The sequence below is a fragment of the Lonchura striata genome, chromosome Z (genome assembly GCF_050655825.1).
Source record: "Lonchura striata isolate lonStrDom1 chromosome Z, ASM5065582v1, whole genome shotgun sequence".
NCBI classification, from domain to species: domain Eukaryota; kingdom Metazoa; phylum Chordata; class Aves; order Passeriformes; family Estrildidae; genus Lonchura; species Lonchura striata.
The window spans coordinates 47,255,046-47,277,216 of NC_140740.1; the positions used below are offsets into that span (position 1 = coordinate 47,255,046).

At 39.1% G+C, this 22,171-nt stretch overlaps 1 protein-coding gene across 11 annotated transcripts in view; it reads left to right on the forward strand.

Annotated features, from left to right (window-relative positions):
* Nucleotides 1-22,171, forward strand: part of UNC13B (unc-13 homolog B) — a 206,414-nt gene that overhangs the window by 953 nt on the left and 183,290 nt on the right. Inside the window, exon 1 of one of the 11 annotated variants that reach the window (XM_085566068.1) lies at nucleotides 7-21,141. The exons of the other annotated variants lie outside the window; for them this stretch is intronic. The gene's annotated coding sequence lies outside the window, so the exon portion shown is untranslated. Of the gene's footprint in view, nucleotides 1-6; nucleotides 21,142-22,171 lie in introns of those variants that run through there. 11 annotated transcript variants of the gene reach the window in all.

Consider the following 22,171-nt stretch of genomic DNA (forward strand, 5'->3'; position numbering starts at 1 on the left):
GTGAGAGTGCTGATTTTCGGGAGTGTTTCCGAATTAAGTTTCAGCTCTTTTATGAAACACGTGTTTAAGGGCTCAGGAGAGGTGCACAAGTGGAAAGTTTATCTTAAATACGCTTTTCGTACTGTTCTGTGTAAACTGTGAAGTGCAGACTTGTCTAGCCCATTTTGAAGGTTTTGCCAAAATCTCGTAATTAAAGCTGAGTCTTATTAGCTGAAGGATGCTTATCTGTATTACAGGTGCGTTTTTATTCTTTTTGGTGGTTCATCCTCAAAATGTTTTCAGAGTTAGAGTAAAGTGGGTTTAATACCACTTGAAGCTGATTGTCTTAAGAATGTATTTACACACTGTTCACGAGCAATAGTGAAAGAACATGAACTGAATGATTGAGCTACTGAAAGTGTCTTCTCTTTTTAGAGTGTTTATTCTTGATCTGTAGAGTTTTTAGGACAAAACAATTTCAGGAGCCTGGAATAGTGTGCTCTTGTGTTTCATTTATTCTTTGTGTGAAGAGCTAAAGAAGAAATTTGAGGTGGCTGGTGACTTTGTGTGAAGATTTACTGTGAAAATTTTATCTTCCATTCCATCTGCTGTGCAAAGACAGAAGACCAGTATTCATTTAAATAGATTATACTGAACAACTTTATTATAAGATTGCAATTAGATTAGTCAATTTACTAAACGTCAAGAAACATGTTTTCTGAAATAGGCATGACTGAAAGGATGAGCTGATGAGATCTCGTAAGGAGCAGCCATCTAACCTGATATAGAAGTATGTTGAGGTAGAGCAGCGTGAAAAACAAAACAGATACCAGGGGCTGAGATAAAACAACTGGGTCAAGGAGGAGGCTTTATTAATTTTATTAATGGTTACTTTTGAAAAAAAGCCCAACAATATGGCACTTCTCTTGATTCTTTTACTTTTCCTGTGAAATGAACTAATCTTGTTGAGACAGCACTGAGCTGTTAGTAAGGAAGTTGGAAAAGCTGGGTTTTTTTCTATTAAAAATAGGACACATAGAAGACTACATAGTCATGTGGGGTTGGATGTTGTAGAGCTGAGACTAACAAAGAAAGACAACAAAAACTCCCATGGAATAAATGTAGGTGATTGGGACACTGTTAATAGCATCTGGATTGCAGTTTTACATGTAAAGGAAAAAGCCATGTGTCAGCGTCACAAGAAGCCTGCCAGTCAGAATGATAGCATTTTAATTTATTGATTTATTTTCCACCCTCCCCCTTGAATTATGTGCATTAATAGTATTTTAATGAATCACAAATCTAAAACAGTGTTCAGTGCTTGTGACCAAACATGTCTGGGTGCTGCCTTTGTTCCTGAAAGACCAGCTAGCATATATGTCTTCTTGATCAAGTGCTACATTTCTTTTACTGTTTTGGAGAACAAATAATTTTTTTGTGGTTTTTTTTTCTTTTTTTTTCGCCTTTGTTTATTTGTTTTGATTTGTTGTTTGTTTTACTTATTGTTGTTTTTTACGTGGCATTTTTTGTTTGCTTCTTTGGTGTATTTTGTTTGCTTTGTTTTGTGTTTTTCCAGAACCATTGAGCTGTGTCTGCCATAGAAATAGGAAACACCTGACAGAAAATGTAAGCTCAGAGGAATTGTGAGTCTGGGCTTGTCTGCAGCAGTTCAGTTGTGAAATAACCCAGTGGTAATGGGCTGTAGTAGGAGCAAATTAAGGGATTCTTTTGAAGCAGGAAAATATGCAGTAAGTGTAAGTGAAGTGAAGAAGAAAAGAAATCCTGAATATTACATGATTGAGGCTTTTAGGAGACTTCTTTGTATTTTGCTTCCACTGCTTAAGTGCAAGAGAGGTTGCATGCACTCCTGTTCTGAGCAGCTGTGTCTGGATTATGTCTGATAATCTTCTTTTGGCATAGTTTGCTTTATTAGTTTGCATTTAGTGTTGTATTTGTGAAAATAGTACATATTAAATAAAACTAATCCCAGAGAAGCAATCTAGTTTTTCACATCAGTCTTGCATTGTTAACTTTCTTGACTTTCTTTTGTCACTGTTAATTTTAACCCACATCTCAGCTAGATAAATCTTCTTTTCCTGATCTTTCCTGTCTCCTGACTTGGTGATGGGAATAACTGCTGTCTCAGCACAGCTTGCAAGAGTCATAGCAAAGTGGACCCTGCTGAGGCTGGATCACTCGGTCGCTGCCTCCGTTTGTCATTGTCCTGACACATAGTTCATGCCCTTTCATTTGCTCACTTCTATTGCATTTTTCTTTGTCCCCAGCCCTGCTGTCTCAAGACTGATGATTCTCTTCTAGTTTTTCTCCTTTCTGGTTCATAGCAGCTTAAGCTGTGTCTTCCCTGTCACTGTATTCCAAAGCATTCTGTCTGGTCCACCTGATAATTATAATGCCAAGGATGTTGGCAGTGGGAGTCTTCCCTCATCCATGTGCACAGTACCTGACTTAGTCCCATGAGGTCACAGTGCTTTTGTGCAATGTGCCTTTATGTTGGGGCCTGATCCACAATATTTGTGTGAGATTTGGCTGCCAGAGTTACATGGGAGAATGACTTGTGTGAACTCTTGCACTCCAGAATTTCAAGTTGACTGCTGTGTGAAATGACATTGTCTGGAGGTTAGGAGTGATGTTTTCTTGTTTGCCTAATGTGTATTGTGTGGCTGTGCTGAAGAATTAGAAGAGCTTGTGACTCTTTGTGACAAAGCAGCTGAAGTGTTGGACTACCACTCTGAGAACTTAAGTATCCATCCCTCTATTGCCAACAAAATTTGAGTTCCAGTTCTGAATTGAACTGTGTTGACATCCAAGTGAAAGAAGAAAAGAAGGAAAATGGAAATGGATGTTAATGATAAAAGAAATGAAAACATGTACAATCTTGTGTTGTACTTAGAAATACCTATACTTATAAGTGGCCAAGTGTCAGGAACTTCTCTTTTTCCCCACCTTGATTTAATGGCCTCAACTTACCTCAATGTTCCTTGAAAAACTGAATGCAGTGCCTTCAGCTTTCTGTTGTGACTGTTCTGAAATAGTTGTAGAATTGAAAAGAAACCCCAGTCCATCTTTTTGTAGGTCAAAATGATGAAGAAGAGAATTGAACATTAAAAGTAATAGCAGAAATGCAAGGTTATAACACTAGGCTATTAAAATATAATGATTAATTTATAATTTGCTGTGTGACTATTATGAGCTCTATTTCTGTAGTTGTCCTTAGTCAGGAAGTTACCAGTGTAGGTAGTGTTGGGTAATAAGGCTAAGATATAAGTGTTCTCTATTAAAAGAGCATTTTTGTGTTGTGAGTTAAGTTTTAGGTTTATAAAACTGTAATTGGAGAGCTTTTTAAGATTTTTAGCTTTTTCTGTTCAGTAAAACCTGCAAACCACATCTGACTTTTGATGCACAGGTGATCATTAAACAGATGATTTCCTGTTTAAAATCCTCACCCTTTGTGCTTTGGGCACTGTAACTGCAAGTTTCAACTAACAGTGTGAAACCTACTTTTTAGGTATTTAGGGGACTATGAACTACTTGAAACCTCCCTATATTTCTCAGTGGGATGAGGGAAAGGTGCAGAGATGCTTTCTGAATTTGAATAGTGTCTGCTTCCTTTTTACCCTTGAGTACTTTGAGCTGACTCCTTCAGTCTGGGATCTGGCAGGCCTAATTTGTTAAAGTTGTTATTAGCATACTCTTTTAATATGCAATAAAGTGCTGCATTTAATCTAAATGCTGAAAGAACCTAATTTTATACTCTTAACAATCCAAGATCTGGCTGCCACTTAGACAGCAGCATTGGAAGTCCAAGTAAATAAAACTGTTTTTTTAATCCAGGGCCTTCTTTCAAATACTTGGCTTGAATGCATGTGAAGTGCATATGTCTGATGGCAAATCATCTTCCTACAAATTTCCTTTGAAATTTCTTCCTGCATATTTTTTTGTGCCTTGTCATCAAATTTTACTCAGTGTTTTGAAAAATACTTTAATCACTCCATAAAAGCTGTTCTTGCTGCTCTTTGAAGAGATCTTGAACTAGAGGGATGTGTCTAATAACTTTTTCTTTGTTGCTCTTTTGTTTTGATAATTCCCTATGTGGTCTTTAAAATAGATTTGGAGCTGCTGTGAAAGTGTCTAGAGTCTTCACTAACTCTGCCTCTTATGTTAGAGCTCACTGGTTAACACCTGGCATGTTCTTGGTGTGGAACTGTATGTAAGCAGCTTGCTGTTCATGTGAAGAATCATTTCTGGAGTCAGGAGTTTAAAAGGTTTCTCTTTAGCACTTGGATTTCCTCTTCTTTGCTGTCTTTACTTTCTGACGTTGGTTTAGTAAGTGAAATTGCATTTAATATTGTTGTGTTAATCTCATCAACACAACAAAAAAAAAATCTGCTTTACCTGTATTGTTGGTGTGTGCTTATCTGTGCCTGCTTTAGCCATGTTTACCAAGAGCTTTGCTGAAGTATTGTTGTGCTTGTAAATGGTCACCTGTAAAATTTGGCAGATGCTTTCTATGATACAGATTCCTATTCCATAGGTATATCCTGGGTGTTTGGATCATATCTCTTTGCATTTAGAAAAATTTCAGATGGAGTTTTTTCTCTTAGGCCCTCCTTATACCTGATTAGGCTGCTGTGCATAATTCTGCTTTTATTATGTGCCTTTTGACTGGCTTCTGTGTCCTGCTTGGTTTTGTGTAAGTGGCAAATGCCCAGTTGAGAAGGAATGACATATGGCAGGCTTTGGAATAGGAAACACCACTGATCATGGCCTACCTCTCAAGTGGCTGTCTATTACTGTTCCTCTGGACACCCACCATATTGTGTCATCTTACACTTTGCTAAGACACTGTTCTACCCTAAGTGAGTTGTGTGTCTCAGAAAATTCCATGTGAGAACAATTTGGATCAGTCTCTCTAAGCCAGTGTTGAACAGTAGGCATCTTTTTTTCCTAGAACTTTAACTCCTTAGATATTTCAGACATTTGTCTGGAGTGCTCAGTATCTGTAGGTACCTGACCTCCTATAGGTGTGCTCTGAGTTTCACCTTGGGTGTCATACTCTGCTCATCTTGGAGTTTCTTTTCTAATCTTTCTGGATGCATTTAAAGCAAGGGTCAGTGGGCTACAAGACTACTTCAATTATATGCGCATTGCAGTTTTTTAGACCTTCTGATTTTTATTACATGTGCATCAAATATTTAGCATTATCTTCACTTGCCATGGGCTGGAAAGTACCTAATCTCACAAGTGCTTGCTTCTTCCTGAGCATGGGACAAATGCTTATGGGATGCTTAATGCTTTTTCACCATCAGCAGCAGTTAAATCAGCTAATGAGTTGGGAGGGCACAATACCCTTGATGGAGTTGTGTCTCTATTCAGATTTTTTTTTAAAGTTTCTTGCTTTTCTGTGCATTTAACTTTCTACATCTTGGGCCACACAACCTGTGTCAATACAGTTTATTTCTTGTATTTTACCATGGATTTATAGCTCTTTGAGGTGGAGAGGAATTCTGCTGTCCTCTTTGCTTGAGAAGTAGTGGCTTTTTGGTCCCCTGGAAAACACCTAGTAAATTATTCCTGAATCTGATTATGGCAGTTTGGTTTGTATTTATTCTTCTCAGTCAATTTGGAGTAATTACTCTCAACTTCATGAAATTAACTCCCTCTGAAATGTCCCTCGTGTATTGCTAGGAATTGTTTTTGGACAGCCCATGTTTTATTTGATTTGATCAGAGCTACTGCAGGTAACTATTAAATAATTGTTTTCTAGAAGAAGATGGGAGTGGTGATCCAAAACAGTTCTACCTGTTTAACAGTTGTTGAGTTGGAATGCTATTTGCAAGTTTTGAAAGAACTGAAGTAGTACTGGCAGGCATATGAACTCTTCAGGATTTCTATGTTTAACTATCTTTATATGTGTACTTCTGTCTTCTGTGATGAGCAGATTTCAGCTAAATACATTATTAAATACATTATGTGTCTCTTTCAGCTAGGAAGAAAGCTTCAAATCTAATCAAAATTAAAAAAAAAAACCAACTTAGAAATCTCTGGTTGATAATTTCATGAAAAGATGCAAATGTGATTTGCTTGGTGCATCATAAACATTTAACACATCTCTAACACATTAGAGACTAACTCTTTCACCAAGCTTTCAAAACAGATTTCTTACTGTCCTTTTAAGTTATTTTCCCCATTATGAACTTTGAATAATCGAATAATTACACATAAAAATAAGAAAATGTCGAGTACCTACATATCTTAGAAGCCTTTTCCTCCTTGTGTAGTGTGGGGTGCAGGAGACCAGCTGTGGCTAGAGAACCAAGTTAGATGATAAGTCCTCAACTGAGGAATTTTTTTGGCCGATGCTGGTTGAACTTACAAAGCACCATATTATGGCTTGGATTCATGTCCTGCTTTTGTGGAAAGTGGTAAGGAATTGGAGCACAGTACTGGCAGGAATTCTGCCTCTTTGATAGCTACATGTGGGCATCCTAAAAATGAAAGAGAATGCTGCCAGCTAATAGTTGTGACTTAGTTTATATTCCCTCTGGCATACTGCTCTCGAGTGCATGTTCATCCTTCTGTCAGATAAGCTGGGGTGGGATTTGGACAGAACTGTATTCGAGGTGGGTCCATGCATTCAGCATGGAAGCATATGCTGAGAGAGGTTCAATTCATGGAAACTATGCTGAGAGAAAATTAAACTTGTCCAGTGTCAGATATGAGTAAATGTTGCCTGCTTTGTTTGCAGGATTTACTTTTGCTGACCACAATTAAATTTGTAAAAGTCTTAAAATTGCTGGGCAAGATGCATGGGGTAGGAACTATATTAAAGGAATTAAAAATCCTGATTTTGTTCCCTTTCAGATTGCCTGTGTCTGGGGAGTCGGTGCATTAAAAAACATAAAGAAGATAAGGCATTTCAATAGCTTTTTGTTGACCTCAGTTTCTTGATGCTCTTCCTTGCAGTTGAACATACTGTATAAATGGAAAGTGAATTAGACTGGGATGTCTTGTCTGATGAAAGATAAGAGGAGGTGTCTTGTTGAGAATAATCTATAGCCTAAAACTGTTGGTGAGTTTGAAAAGAAATTTGACTTCAAGCCTTGATCGTGTCCCTTTCAGGAATACTGGTTTTAACCTTATTACTTAAAGCTCTTGTGACTTAGCTCTCTTAAATCTTTACAACCTAAATGCTCTGCTAAACAGACTCCAACATTTCCACCACAGAGACCTAATTATTAAGTATAAAATAACTGCAGAATTATGCTTCTGAGTATTGGCACACTTCTATTTTTGTGCTCAGGCCAATGTAGTAATCCTCAGCTTAAAAAACATTAAAAAAAACAAACCAACATGCTTTGTCCCTTCACTTTCGGTTTGCTGCTCCATTCAGGCAAAATCTATACCATATTACCAACCTGCTATTGTCTTTGTTGGCATCTGCTGAAAGGATTTTGTATCTGGAGCTAGATTTGGTGGTCTATGAAAACGTTCACTTTTCTGAGCTGTTGTGGCAGCACAGTGCTGCAGTGTCCGTGTGCCAGGGATTCAGGTGTGCTTGGATAAGGCAAAGAAAACTGAAGGAACTGCATCACCTGGAACTGTTCTGAAAGATATGCAAGGCTTTTGTCCAGCATCCAAACTCCATTTACCTCCATTACCAAACTCCATTTTTCTCAATCCCTAAGTACTGGAAGGGCCAGGAGTACAACTTCAGTAATAGCATCTCCAATCAAAGGAAAAGCACACCAACTTCTGCTGTTCTGATACTAAATGTAGTAAACCACTTCAGCATGAAAAGCAGAAATTTGTCACATATGATAATCAACATAAAGCTGATGAATGTGTCAATACTGAATTTCTAGACAGAAGCTTATTAGAGACATTTTCCTTTCCTAAAGACTTGTACAAACTTCAGAAAAGGTTTTCAGAAAATGTACAGGGACTTCAGATTTTTAGTACCTGTGGTTATTCACTTGTATTTATCACATACTCTTTTGTTCCAACAACCTCAGTCCTTTGTAGAGATAGTCCTTATGGAGTGTTATAGCTGCAATTACACACTGAAGAGCTACAAACCCTTTTGGGGAAATTTTCAGTAATTATTTTTTTCCTATAGGGCCAGGAATACCAGACACACGGTACCAAGGTAGTTTGTCAGCTTTGTGTGAGGAAGGAACTTGATTGCTGAGTAAACTATTACACACATTGTAGAAAAATTGTTGTTCCCCTTTTGTTCATTTTCCTAATTTCATATTGGAAAATGTTGTTCTTCATTGTAAGATTTCTGTTCAGGAGATTGTTTGGCCTCTTCATGCATGTGGCTCATCTTTGAGAGTCAGAGAGGTCATAAACTACTAGGAAGCTGAGATTGCCTTTGTTTTTGGATTTGGGATTTCTAACCTTAAAAAATCATAATGCCATTTCATAGATTAATAAAGTCATGGTTTTAAATGGAATTCTCAATATTTTGTGGTTCAGACATCCCACAATCTTGAGCTCCTGATCTGAACCTAAACTTGTGTGCAGCTTGAATTTGGCATGCAACATGGATATGGATTAGTAGGAAGGGAAAAATGGACATGAAACAGTAGTTTTATCTTAGTCTTTCCCACCTGGTATAACTTGCTGCATGTGCAGAATTTTATTAGATTTTGGCCTATTAAATTAAGTAAGTGGAGTCTGTGTATGCTCCATTTTAGTAGGAGATTTTTTGAGGAGATTAACTGCTTAGAAACTCCATAGTTAAAAGGCCAGAATGACTTATTGTAATCATCTAGTATGACCCTCTGTAATACATAGTATTTTTTAAATGTAACAACCTAGAGTCTAACAGAAAATGATCAGATTCTGAACTAAAATTGATTAATTGATCTATGGTTCTTGGTAGCTTTATGCTGATTACCATATGTGATGAATTTCTGCTTTTTATGCTGAAGTGGTTTACTAGCTTCGGCATCAGAGCAGCAGAATCTGGTATGCCTTTACTTAGGTTGGAGAAACTATTATGAAAGTTGTACTCCTGGCCCTTCCAATACTTAAAGATTTGGAAAAACAGAGTTTGGTAATGTCTGCTACTTGAGTAGAGGCAGGTGGATGTTACATTATGAGCAATCTGACTGTAATGACAAGTGTTTACATATGTTTCCACAGTTAAAAAGAGGTCAAGACATGCCATGACCTAATAGATCTCAGTGTTAAATCAGTATATTGTTACACTTTTGCTAGGTGGGAGGATTGTGGTTTACCAGAGCTTGACCAAGAGACCTTTTACTTCTGTTGTAAAATTGAATTTGAAGTTACTGTTCTACATAAACCTGACACTTTAGTCAAAGATGTAGGAAGTGTTCAGGCTGTATTGGAGGACAGTAGCATGTGACTGAAGTTTGAATATATATGAGTTAACCCTGTGCATGCTTTCTGAAGGCTTGCATTGTATATTTATTTTTTTCCCCATAGAATGTTAGGGAAAAGTTGGTGCTGCACATGAAATTTGGGTTACCTGATCCATGACAAGTGCTTCAGTTTTATGAAGTAAACAATGTAAAACATTTGAGTTAGTAGTGTTGAGTTAGTTTTCCTAGAGGATGCAAACACATTTGTGTTACAAAGCAAAATGGGAAGCTTGTGGCTAAAGGGTCGGAAGGAGGCTGTTAGTTTAGGACTCAGAATTAGCCCCTGAAAGGTTAGCAGGAGTCATGAGTAGTGGGGGTTATGAGGGAAACAGTGATGTTGGAAGGGGCTTCTTACTCTAGAAAGAGAGGAATAGAGGTGACTGGGAAAATTCCACTGTGGTTTGGTGGTACAAAATTGTAAAGCAGCATTAGTGTGGATAAAAGAGAACCAGCTGGGCTGAAATTGCTTTGGGAAGAGCTGATAAGAGATTTTGCTGTGATAGCACAAGAGATCTACTGCACGTAGTCCAGGATTTAAATGTGGGTAAAAATCTCATAACATGGCTAGAGCAAAGTATTTCTGGGTGTTCTCACCGTGAAAAACTGACTCCCCACACTAGAGAATATATCCTATTGGTTGTTCATGGGGTACAGGGAACTGTGTTACCTAACAGTGACAAAAGCCATAAAACTGATGGAGTGAACTGTAGTTGTGACTTTGATAGGCATGGAAGATGCTTCAGGGAAGCTGGACATGGAAATGAACTTAATTTGAATGATCACAGCTGAAGCTAAATTAAGGTAAACAGATGAACATGTAGGTTAGTAATTGTCAAGCCTCCAGGGAAGCTGAAGAAGCTTTTTGGTGAAGTGTGGAGGTTGGATACAGAGGAGGGCAGGTAATTCAGGGAAGCTACAGGGGTAAATATTAGCATCTCAAATAACAGAAAAGGTTCCACCTAGGAGATTACCCCAGAGCTGATGATTCACCTGTTCATTACGTCAGGATATGCTGAGCAAACAGAGAATCTCTGAGAGGTGTGGGCAAAAAAACAGATAGTAGAGGAAGTGTATGTTGAGGATTAGAAAGACAAGGCTAAGGCAGGAGCTTCCACCTTAGCAGACAAGGTTGCATCTTGCAAGTGGTAATAAAACAGGTAACAGAAGGTGCTTTGGTCACAGGAAAAGGGGAAACATTCATCCTCCACAGGGGGAGGAATCAGACTTCTCTGCATGGGGACAGGGAGCTGTGTAAAAATGGGCTGGGAATGGTCCCTGGACTGTAGGAATTGTTTCTTATGAAACTGAAAATGATGCACAAGAGAGGGAGAAAAAAAATTTAATATCCTGCATTTGAGTCCAGTAGTCTGTATCCCAGAGAGCTGAAACATGGAACACTTCTCATCTGAACTCTACCAGCAGAAGTTTTACTGTGGCTGCAAACAAGCTGTGACATTGCCCAACTGGAGAGGAATAGATGTTGTTTCTGTGGGTAGGTGGGAAGATAAAGGAGATGAGATGAGTGATAAATGTGGGTAAATATGGATCTTGACTTCAAAAGCAGGTGGGACTGTGACAACATGGAAAGTTTAAAGTAAACTGTTAGGAGAGGATAATAACAAATTTTTAGACGGAAAAAATGAAGAAGAAGCTATGTGGAAGGGTATTGTATGAAATGTGACACGGGTTTGCAAGAGGAAGATTGTTCTGAGCTAGCTTCTTGTTTCTAGATGAAAGTATGCATCTATTTGTACTTCTGCTCTATCTCACAAATCCTATAGAAGACTTCTTTTTAAAGAAAATTTGAATTGCCAAATGACAAAAGATGTGTAAAGGTATAAGGAGCTGGCTGCAGCAGAAGCTAGTAATGTTGCTAAGACTAGTGGGAGAAGCAGATAGATGTCTTCCACTTGTGTCATGGCAAGAAAGAATACAAATGTGTGTGTCAAAGCCATTCTTAAGCAAAGTCCTAATTACATAGCAAATGTTGAAGCAAATAAATATAATGCAGGAACGGCTCAGTGACCCTTGAGGAGAGTGAGAATGAAAATGAGTTGATATTCTGTAAAAAATTATACACTTAGAGGCAAATGACAAGCCTTGATGAGAAATGCAAAACTTATTGAAAGGAGAGATGTTGGGGAGTCCTTGTGTCTCTGTACCATGCTTATAAACAGAAGCTGGTGAGATCTATGACATGTGTCCATTAAAAACATCCGGAAATTAAACATGGAGTGAGGAAAAACATGGAGAGGGGGAGTAGTGTTGACATAAGATAGAGAAGGTAGACACATGCCATTAATTAATGTGTTGAGTGGAAAGTAGGAATGATTTTGAATGGTATAAGTGGTCCAGGTGTTGGGAGAAGCAGCAATAGTGTTGGATCTTTTCAGTCTTGTGATCCTTACTGCACTTACTTGTGATGTGAGTTACTGTTCTGACAACTAATTGCTATAGACAAACTGTATATTAAGGTAAAATTGTGATGTGCTGTCTTTCTTATTTATAAACATTAATAATAAGGAAAAGAACCTACATGTGAAGTAACTTGCTCATACTTGATTTTTACCTAAGGCTGTTTATTTTGTTTAATGGTTTTGACTGTTACACCTGGTGTATTTTCACCTTATTGTTTATGGAGGTCCAAGTGTAAGCAAGCAGCATGGCTTTCAGGAGAAGAGTCTTCGGCACACTCCTTGTCAGCAGTAAGACCTTCTCATGATTCAGTTCTTTATATACGTGCTGTTTTGAAATAGTATTTTGAAAAGTTTTGGCAGGTGAGTGCTAATGTGTTTGTGAGGTGCAGCTCTTAGACGGCAATCTATCCGACTTTCTTGTTTCTGCAGTTTGTGGGTGTCCTCCAAGAACCAGTATTGTCTGGGCATTTTGTGAATGTGAAGATTAAAATCAGACTACCAGAGGTATGGTTTGCCAACAGCGTTTTTTTTATTAGGTCTCCTGTTCCTGCCTGGAATCTCATTCAGTTACACCATAACTCAGAACAATTTCTTTCACTCTTTCTTAATTGTCACAGTCAAACTTATTTCTGTCTCCTAGATACTAATATTTTCTCTGGTTTATGCAGCCAAACAGGTAAATATTAAGTAACATAATAATAAGATTTTATTAATGTTTTACTTAAAAATATTTTTCATGCTAGACCAATCTTCCTTCATTATTTGGTGTGGAAAACACGGGTGCTGTTTTTCCTGGAAGCTTATAATTTACTGTAGCATGGTGGGATGTTTTTGGTTAAAAAAAAAATATATAAGAATTTACTGAATCCACCACAAATGTGCTGATGCTTTATTTTTTAGTTTCTCTTTTGATGAATATGCTATACCACTGACATTGAACAGTGATATTTATTAGTACCATTTTTTAATCTCGGTGCCTTTCAGGACAAGCTTGTGCTCATCCTGCTTCACAAGTAGCTGTGTTCCAGTTGGCTGAGTGCTTGCAATCCTGTAACTTAAGTCGAAACTACCAGAAAATAGACCAAGGCTGTGATTAGGTGGCAATCACTACTGGTGTGGTTAGTCAGCAACTATTTTTCCAGGGTGCATCTTGTTTACACTAAGTCTGAACAGGGAATGTAGAAACATGAGTCACTGGGGAGACTATTCAGGTGACTTTTGTTGACAGGAGAAAAGCACACGCCAAAGGACAAGCACACAAGTGGTTTTGTTCTGTCATTTCTGCTCTTTCCTGTTAGGCTCCACAGTTCGTGTATCTTCTAGCAGCTGTTACTTTGGCTGTGACCAGGCTCTGTGATTTGACCTAATAACTGTGGCAAGATTCTAGTAATTTAAATGGCCTTTACATCTGTGTAACAGTGTCTGATCAGAAGTTGCACGTGCTCTATGTCTTGGAAGAAATTATTCTGCAGAAAGGTGTATCTATTTTCAAAATAAATACACCTACCCACCCCCCTCAAACCTAAAGAAACTGATTTCTCCATTCATCTGTTTTCTGAATAGCTTTTAAGGGTTTTTCGTTATGTTTGGAGTTTAAAAATAATTTTTATATTTGCTCTTTGGTTTTTATCCCCCCACTGATGCTTTTGTTATAAACTAGTTGAGCTGTTGCTTTGTCATCGAAGTCAGTTTACCAGGTCAGACTGGCTCCTAGCAGACTTGATACATTATCAGTCTATCTCTTTTCCTGCCTTCTGGTGCAAGGATATGGCTTTTATTATGCATATTTCCTTAGTCTTTGGCAGCTGGAGGCATATGTGAGTTGCTGTCTGTTTTGTGTAAAATTAAGCAGTGTGGGTTTTGTTCCCTTAATCAATTAAGGCATTTCCAGTAACTTAAAATAATATACTTCTGCCACTAACTTAAAATAATGTATTTCTGAACCTTGCAGAATTTGAAAGAAGGGCATATTTTGCCTCTGAAAATTGGAAGCCTCCTTTACTATGAAGTCCAGTAGTACATATCTTATACATTTTAAAATCCTGTAAGACTTGGTTGATGTTTATTTTTTCTCTGTGATAAAGCGGAGATTCAGGAATAGGATGCTGTCTTTTCTGATCATAAAACAGTTAAAGGTTCAGGAGAAATCATTAACTTGTAGGGAACCTCTTAAGGCAAAGTACCAAAGGACAGTCTAACAGAATGCATCTTCTGGGAGAGTCAAACACACTATAACTCGCTCTAGTACACTGCACCCAATCTGTTTTTGACTAATAATATTAAGGCTGCAGGAGAATATTGGAGAGGCATGGCAGCTTGGATTACTGCTTAGTTCACCTCTTGGTTGGGGAACCAGGTCACCTGACAGAGCTGTCTGTGTTGCCAGTGTCAGGAGGATTAACCTTTTTTATAATCTCTGTGATTTGAATAAGAGATTTTGTTCCTGTCCTCACTGCTCAGTTCAAAGCAGCTGCTGAGCAGAGACCAGAAATGTGTCTGTGTTTGTCAGCTCAAAAAGAAGAAATAGATGTTGCAAGGATTTCTCCTAGCTGTGCTTTTTAGCAACTGATTTAAATGTTTGTGGGATAAATGTATATGGGTGGATTTACCTCTGGAATCAGGGAAGTTGGCTAAGTCCTCAGTTTCCTTTTTGTTTGCAGGGTGTTCTGTTACACAAATAGTATCAAATCCATTTCTCCATCCCACGCTCTGCTTCCCCAGCCCCTTGGAGAGCAAACTTTGGACAAAAAGCAAAGTCTTTTAAGCATGTTATAACAAAACTTCAGTCTGTGTTTGTTTTCCCACTTCTAAAGAAAAGTATTACTGATCTAGACCGATCAGTTGGAGGTGATGCTCACCTGCCTGTGCTAGGTCATGTCAAAACCAGGAGGGATTATTCAGTCAGCTGAGGTATTTGCCCTTGAGGACTGGTGGTGGTAGTAATAAGGTACTAATTAGTTCTCTGCTTAGAGCCCCACAAAATTTGAAGGATTTTCTTTTATGTATTGTGGTTGGGGAAGAAGCTCTTCAGTTTTAAAAAAGCCAGACTCTGTTTGCTGTGTCAAAAGGTAGCAAAGCATCTTGCATCTTTGATAGTCCCTTTCTTCTTGACACAGAGAGATATAGGTTTGCTTGTGTTGCCTAATTTAAAACATACAATACTGCTGTCAAGTGACAACAAATATGTTGGGCAAAAAAGCTGAACTGTGAAATAAGCTGTCTCCAGCATGTATTTCCCCTTGCTTTTGAAGAAATAACAAAGTGGAATTCACCTGTAATTGCTGGCATCCTTAAGCATTGATTATGTTGGTGATGGAGGAGGTCTGGTGGTAGAACAGGCTGTATGAAACTACTTTCAAAAATGTCATCTCTGGTCCTAAGTCTAGGGGCATATTAATTTGTTGAGTAGGTACTGGTGTATCATCATGTCATGCTCTTTTCTGGGAATTGTCTAGGTGTTTGTATGGATGAGATACAGGCTAATGGTCTTGTTCTGCAGCCCTCACTCCCATGGTTTCTCTTAATACAAACACCTGCTGAAGGTGTAGAAGACATCTGGTTTGGGACCCAAGTGCAAGATGTCATTGATTCAAGGTGGTTTTTGGCAGCTCTAGCATCTAATCTGAGCAGTGGGATTGTCAGATTTACTGAAGCAACTGATGTTTTGGGGGCAATGAATTACACTGGCATTGTCATGGTGCTGGTAGGGGGAGATGCAGTAACCAGAAGGCAAACATCTGTGAGACAGCAAAAGGTCTCTGTGGCTCCTTGCTTGTAAATGTTCTTGTTACTTGGTTGTGGTTCTTTGTGGAGAAATAGGACTGATGCTTCAGAGTCTTTTCTCAGTGAAGAAAACCATCTGAAGGTAGTTTGAATCATCCACTGTGTCTCATAGCTTGGGCCTTTGGCTCAGGCAAGTGGCTCTTGAGGTGACAGCTAGGAGCAAAGTAGAATTTCAGGTACGTATTAACATGTCTCTGGAAGTTTACAAAGGAGCAAAGCACAATTCTGAATTAGCATCGGAGGACACTGATTCTTGCCATGCTAGAATTAACTTGTCAGTTTGCACTGAGATTGTGATTGTTGCTAGATAAGTTGAAAAGGTGAGTAATGAGGTAAAGGGCTCTCTGCAGAGCAGTGTGCAGGCTGGAGGCACCTTGTACTCTAGTACTCGCTGTGGAGCCCTGGAGAGCTGGAGCAAACATTTTGTGCACAGCTGTTAAGGACAATCATGAGATGCATTGTGTAGGGGAAAGATTTTTGTCTGGGCACTGGGAGGCTGTCATTTCAGCAAGTCCCAAAGCAGAGAGAAGATGGCTTATGATTCTTGATCATTGCTGTAATCAACTGAAAGATGACTTGAACTTGGGGGTTTGTCTGTTTTGTGCTGTCTGGAGAAGTGTCCTGAGACTACCTGCTGCCAGCTGAGCTGGGGGACCATGCCAGCAGGAGAAAAGGAGTTAGATACACTCAGAGCCTGGAACAGCATCTGCAGTGATGGGAATTTCTAGAAGAGTATTCTGGTGTTGGGAATTCCACTCCTCAACTGCCACCTGTTCTCTCTCTTGCTCAGCATTTCACTACATAAGCTGCCTGGACGTAGAAGCTCCTGCACTTTTTCTGGTTCCAAGTATATTTAATGTAAAAATTGGAAAATATTTAATGGGCTGTTGACACTGTGGATTCACTGGCAGTGCAGATCTGTTTCAGGAGGTTAAAGTTCAAGACCTGTTCCTAACTTTTCTAGTGCTTCCAGCATCTGATTCTAGCTTTCTTGGCTGTATGGTTCATGAATACACTTATTTTCTTTTTTTCCCTTCTGGACAGAAAAAACAATAATGTCCAGCTTATTTCCGCTGCTCTTTATCTGAAATCAATTGAATGCTTCCTACTGCCTTTCAGGAAGCTTTTTCTGGGATCAGCTGTAAGTAAACTTCTTGCAGCTTCTACTGCAAAGCAGAAGTTCCACTAAGTGCTAATGTTTAATGTAATAAAGATTTGAGCTGTGGTTTACCAAATAGTTTATCAATGTTTTAAGCATTTTATTGTTATGATCTCTTGAGGCTTTTTCGAATAAAATAATCTGCACGTTTTAAAATGCTGGAGTTCTGCAGTGCTGAATGGTTATGATGTATTGTATATATTTTGGCAGTGTAGATCCTGTTCTGTGCTAGCTTTTTAGTAAAATCAACATATTTAATTAAAATTCAGAGATGAAGGTACTTCTGGGTTTTAGGACCTGTTATTTTGTGCATCTCCAGCCTCCATTCCTCTCTGTGAACCCTGTCCTAGTTGCTCTACTTCAAATATTGTTTTCAAACCAACAAACAACAGCTTGACCTTGCATCCTGATACTACTTTCCTGAGAAATGCTGGTGTAAGAATTTGGGAGAGCAGTCTCATATCTGTGTCAAGGAAGTAATCAGTTGCAGACCTCCTTAGTTTTCCTTTTGAGTTTAGTCCCCTGTCACAGTGCAACTTGTGTTGCATACATAGTTTGAGTTTCATTTTTCCTGTTCTGTAGTTTCCTAGTAAAATTCAGTTTGTGTTTGAGATATGTTTAATTTTTCTGTCCAGAACTGTCCACAACTGCAATCACCGTATCTTTGCAGCATTATTTTTTATTTTTTTTTTTTATTTCAGTAGTGTTTTCTTAATCTGTGAATTTCTGTTGGTGAAATAGTTCAAGGAGTATTTCAGGCAAGTGAGTTCTTGAGGTATGCAACAAACAAGAATATGTATGAAACCCTTCAGTTCAGGAACTTGAAAACCTGTGTGATGATAAGTCAGTATGTCAAATCAGATCTGGTAACAGATTAACCTGTAAACAAAACCCAAATGTGTCTCTTAACTGTCTAAATCTATTTTGTCATTGGAAGTGTTTAGAAGTCTACTTGCATTAGCTGCCTAGTGTATTAAACCAGAATAGAAAGTAAATTGTCACCCCTTCTGTTGCATGAAATATCTTTAAGAGAAGTAGAACTTTTAAAAGAAGGCTTCTTTTTGCTGATGAAGATTGACTTTTATTATAAAATAACCCCCACAGCTAAACGGTTCTTGCCAAAGGATTTGCAGAGTTTATCTGCTCCTCCAGGTATACTGTGAGAATGTGGAGAATATGTGCAAATGAGTTTTCTATGCAGTTTTTAAATTTGTTCTGTTCACAGTATGTAGTAGTTTTGGTAGGGATGAAAGAATTTGAATGCTATGAAACTATGATGGAAGCTGAGCTGTGCTGTACACATTTACAAAGTTTTATGCAATAACTGAGTTGAAAAGTGACAATATTTGCATGAGATATGAATTTACCTGCTTCACTGAGGGGATCAGACTGGATAGTTGAGCAAAATAGTTGTATATATCTTTCATTTTCTGATTGGATCAGCACAGTGTATTAATTGTGGGTTTCTTCAGGTTTGTGTAGATTTGCCATCACGTTGTCCTGCAAGCTCTCCCAAATTCATGTGCATGAAATACTGGGGAATATTCCAGATATCCCATCACTGTGCTATGTTGCTCTCATGTTCATGGGCTATGGCAGCAATAGAGGTTTAGACAAGACTGTAATATATAGCTTTTACATATAAATGCTATGCATTTTCTGCTTAGGTTTCAATACTTTGATCACCAATGTTCATCCTATACAAGTGAAATGTCTAGTGAGAAACAAATGTTGGGGTCAAGTTTAGTAACCAGAAACATGCAGCAGTATCCCCCTTGGGAGTTAGCTGTGAGCCCCAAGTTGTGGAGTGTCTGGACTATGGAGGGGAGCACGTGGGGTGCTCTCTTTCTGCAGATTGTGACTCTTGTCTGCATGCAAGGCCTGGCTCTTAACTGACCAGAGAATTTACAGAGGAACAGGGAAGCATCTAGTGAGGTTTGGCAGTGTGGGGGAGTCACTGGGATGTGTATATTACATAGTGGTTTCCTGGAAATCATGTGTTAAATGGTGCTGGACCTTGAATGGAAATACTGAGAATGTGTCCCCTCTAGCAAAAGAGATTTTGAAAGCCCTGCAAACAGTCACATGTCCTAGCTGCTATCAGTCACTGTCCAGTGAGCAGGAAGGGTGGAGTGGCTGGTAGAAAGCTGTTTGTTGGAAATTGTATGATAAATCAAATAAACTTAGTAGCTTTGTGTACCTCTGGACAGGGTAATGAATTTGCAGATCATCTGAGCAGGAAAATGCTAATTCATGTGAATTAAGAAGGATTGTAATTCATTTTCAAGACATCTGGCAATACAGAAATCTCTTGGGTAGATCAATTTGCTATCACAGACTACAGATTAAAGACTCTTTTGCCTACCCCCTTCCTGAGAAGAACCCTTGAGTAATGTGAATAATGGCTGGTTGCTGAAGGGACTGTATCCTTCCCTTTGTTTGACGTGGTTTCCAAGGTCTTGGGAAGGGCAAGTCAGTCGGTCCTATGGGCATTCAAAGTGGTCAAATTGAGGAAAGCTCTTTGGTACATGATTAGAAAATTATGTAAGTGCTTTGTGGTATGTTGGGCTTTTTTTTTTTTTTATTTTATTTCTACAAACTATTAAAAATTAATGATCGTATATCACATCTATACCATTTATTCTGGTCTACTCATTAAAGCAGATTGATCCCTCAGTTCAGTTGAGGTAAACTTGGCTATCTGGGTTCCCCCACAGTTGTCTCAATCAAAGAGGTAATGGATTTTTGAAGGACTGATTCAAGTACTAAGTCAGAAAAATTCTGTCCTTAGAAGCAACCTTAGTTCTTTGAACACTGTTGAAAACCTATGCTATTTTCCTGCTCTCTGCCAGTTACCAAGCAGAGTGGCATTTCGCAGTGGCTCTTCCTTCTGGCAGCAGAGCAGTTCTCTGATCAGCCCAGCCCTCCTTTCACATTAAGCAATAACAGAACGTTATCCCCAGTGTACTGTGAACTCAATCTCAGCTTTTAGGACTGTTGGTCCATGAAGGTACCCACTGTGTTTCCATCACGTCATTCTCAAAGAGAATACTGGGGCATAAAGTACTCTTCCCTGCTTGAGTGGAACAATGTTTATATGTAAACCAGTGGGTTGTTTTGTTTGGCAGAAAAACAAAGTATAAAGTAATGAATGTGACTTAGGTCCTATGTCTCCCAGTGGCCCCTGAGGCTGCAGGTGCCTTTCTGCAGTAACCACCCCAGCTCTGCAGGACTCTGCTAGGAGAGGTTGGAGACTCTGCTCTGAGCTCTGCAGTTACAGCAGAAGCTGTTGAGGTGCTACTGAGTTCTGGTGGTTCCCCAGGATCTCCTGTGCAATTATCCTTCCTCTGAGCTAGTTCAGGGAAATCTCTTCCTTCTGAACATAATTTAACTCTAAATATATGAGAATGCAGAGGAGCCTTTCTTTTTACATTTGTCTCAGGCTGGGAATATCAAGGTGGCTTTGTCACATTGAATCTTTGTAACATACTTGGAAAACCACCAAACTGCTGTTTCCTCCTTGCTTTTCCTTTCTTTGGAATTATGAAGGGAGGTAAAGAATTTCATGGCACAGTCAGTATTGCTGTTCTGATATGGCACTTGCAGTTGCTGGTAATGACATAACTGCTGCTGCTGGGCTTTAATAGGGATAGTAGGAAAAAAACAGTGACCAAGTTAAAATCACAGGTTGAGGTCACTTTCTGGCCTCTGTTTCCTCCAGGCTGGAATACCTTTTGGGTTTGAGTAGTGGAAAATAAAAGGTTTCCTCACCCTCAGGTAGAAGATGAGATTGTGCAAAGGCTGTGCATGTTTTGATTTCTAGGGTAGGGAAAGAGATTGTGGAGTCTCCTTCCTTGGAGGTCTTCAAGAACCCTCTGGACACAGTCCTGGTCTGTGTGCTCTAGGATGGCCCTGCTTCAGCAGGGAGGTTGGCCCAGATGACCCACTGTGTTCCCTTCCAACCTGACCCATTCTGTGAAAGGTGCTTGTGTGTCAGGGTGGGATCTCCAGGGACAGAGCAGTCCTTGTTAAAAGTGCCAGTCTAGTGCCACTTGCCAGCCTGTTGTGGATTTTATCAGTAACTTCCAAGAAGAGGGTAGGAGGCGTTGATTTTTCTGGCTCTGTGATAGAGTTTAGGCGGCAAAATTGTTTTCAAAGGCTGTTATAGAAAGTTAAAGGCTGGAGTACTGCCTAACCATTCCATCCTGCATAGAAGGTTTCCCCTCCCTTCTATTGCCTGCTGGAGGGTGTGTGCGTGTGAATTTGGTGTGTTGACTTAGTCTTAGGTAGCATCAGCAGCTTGCTGTGGTCTCTTATTTATGTTGTTTAAGCAGCCTTTGCACGTAATGCTGCATGTCAGTGTACACTGAAGTCTGAGCACCTGGAAGAGGTGAGAAAAGCAGAGCGAAATGGAAATACGTATCGATTCTGCTGTTCAGCTGGGGAAAGTTACCGTATAAGTTAGAGTGCTCTCTAAAACACATTAATGCTGCATTTGTGTTTCACAGAGAGGAGGGAGCTATTTATCAAGTAGCTGATCAGGAAAATGCATTTTGAATGCTCTGCTTTCAGCATTGCATTGCTTTTTAAAAGTGGTAATTAAAACTGTGTCCTTCCATTCTTCTAATTTCTTCCACAGACCCTCAATGGCACTTTATTGTCCCCTGTGAAGGGATGTAGGTTTTGTTCTAGTGTGAGGAGTGACCGGGTGGTAAATCATGTGCTGGATTTAGTTAGAATGTAATCTTTTGGCCATCTGCTCAGGCACTCCCTATGTTGCATTCCTTTCCTTTGCAAGCAAGCGTTAAAGGTGATCTGGGATGTGCAGGTGTTCAGAACACTCTGGTTCCCTTTAACTGAATATGACTATGTGCCTGCTTTGGAGGTTTGAGCAGAGTGTTTCTGAGCCTTGCAGTAATTTGGCATGCTTAATTTTAATTATCTCATTGGTGTATGTAGCACCTGCTCAGAAAAAAACAATCCATTCAGACTGTTTGAAAAATGTGTACAAGGCTTTCACCATTGAACTGAGTTTAAGAATACTTTGGTGCATGCTTTCCTGTTGTTTTTTCATCCTCCCATAGTGATTCTGGACAGTTTTTTTTTTTTTAATTTCTGGCTTGTGTTTTGCTTTCCTAGTCTTTAGGAGTTTGTCTGACCCTCCGGTCCTTTGTAAGTGTTGGCTGTAGAGCATCTGGAATCTTGCTATGGCTTTTAAAAAATACTTTATTTTAAATGGTTTTTTTTTTTCTTTTTGTAAGTTGCAGGCAGGACTTACAGTTAATTTCTATTTTGTGTCTATTAGAGTAACACCAAAATGATGAGAGATGCTGAGGGAAGAAAAAACAGGGGTCGCCCCAAATGCACCACAAAAACAGTCCAGGTTTTTAATGGGAACTTTTTGGACATGGTGTGTAGGC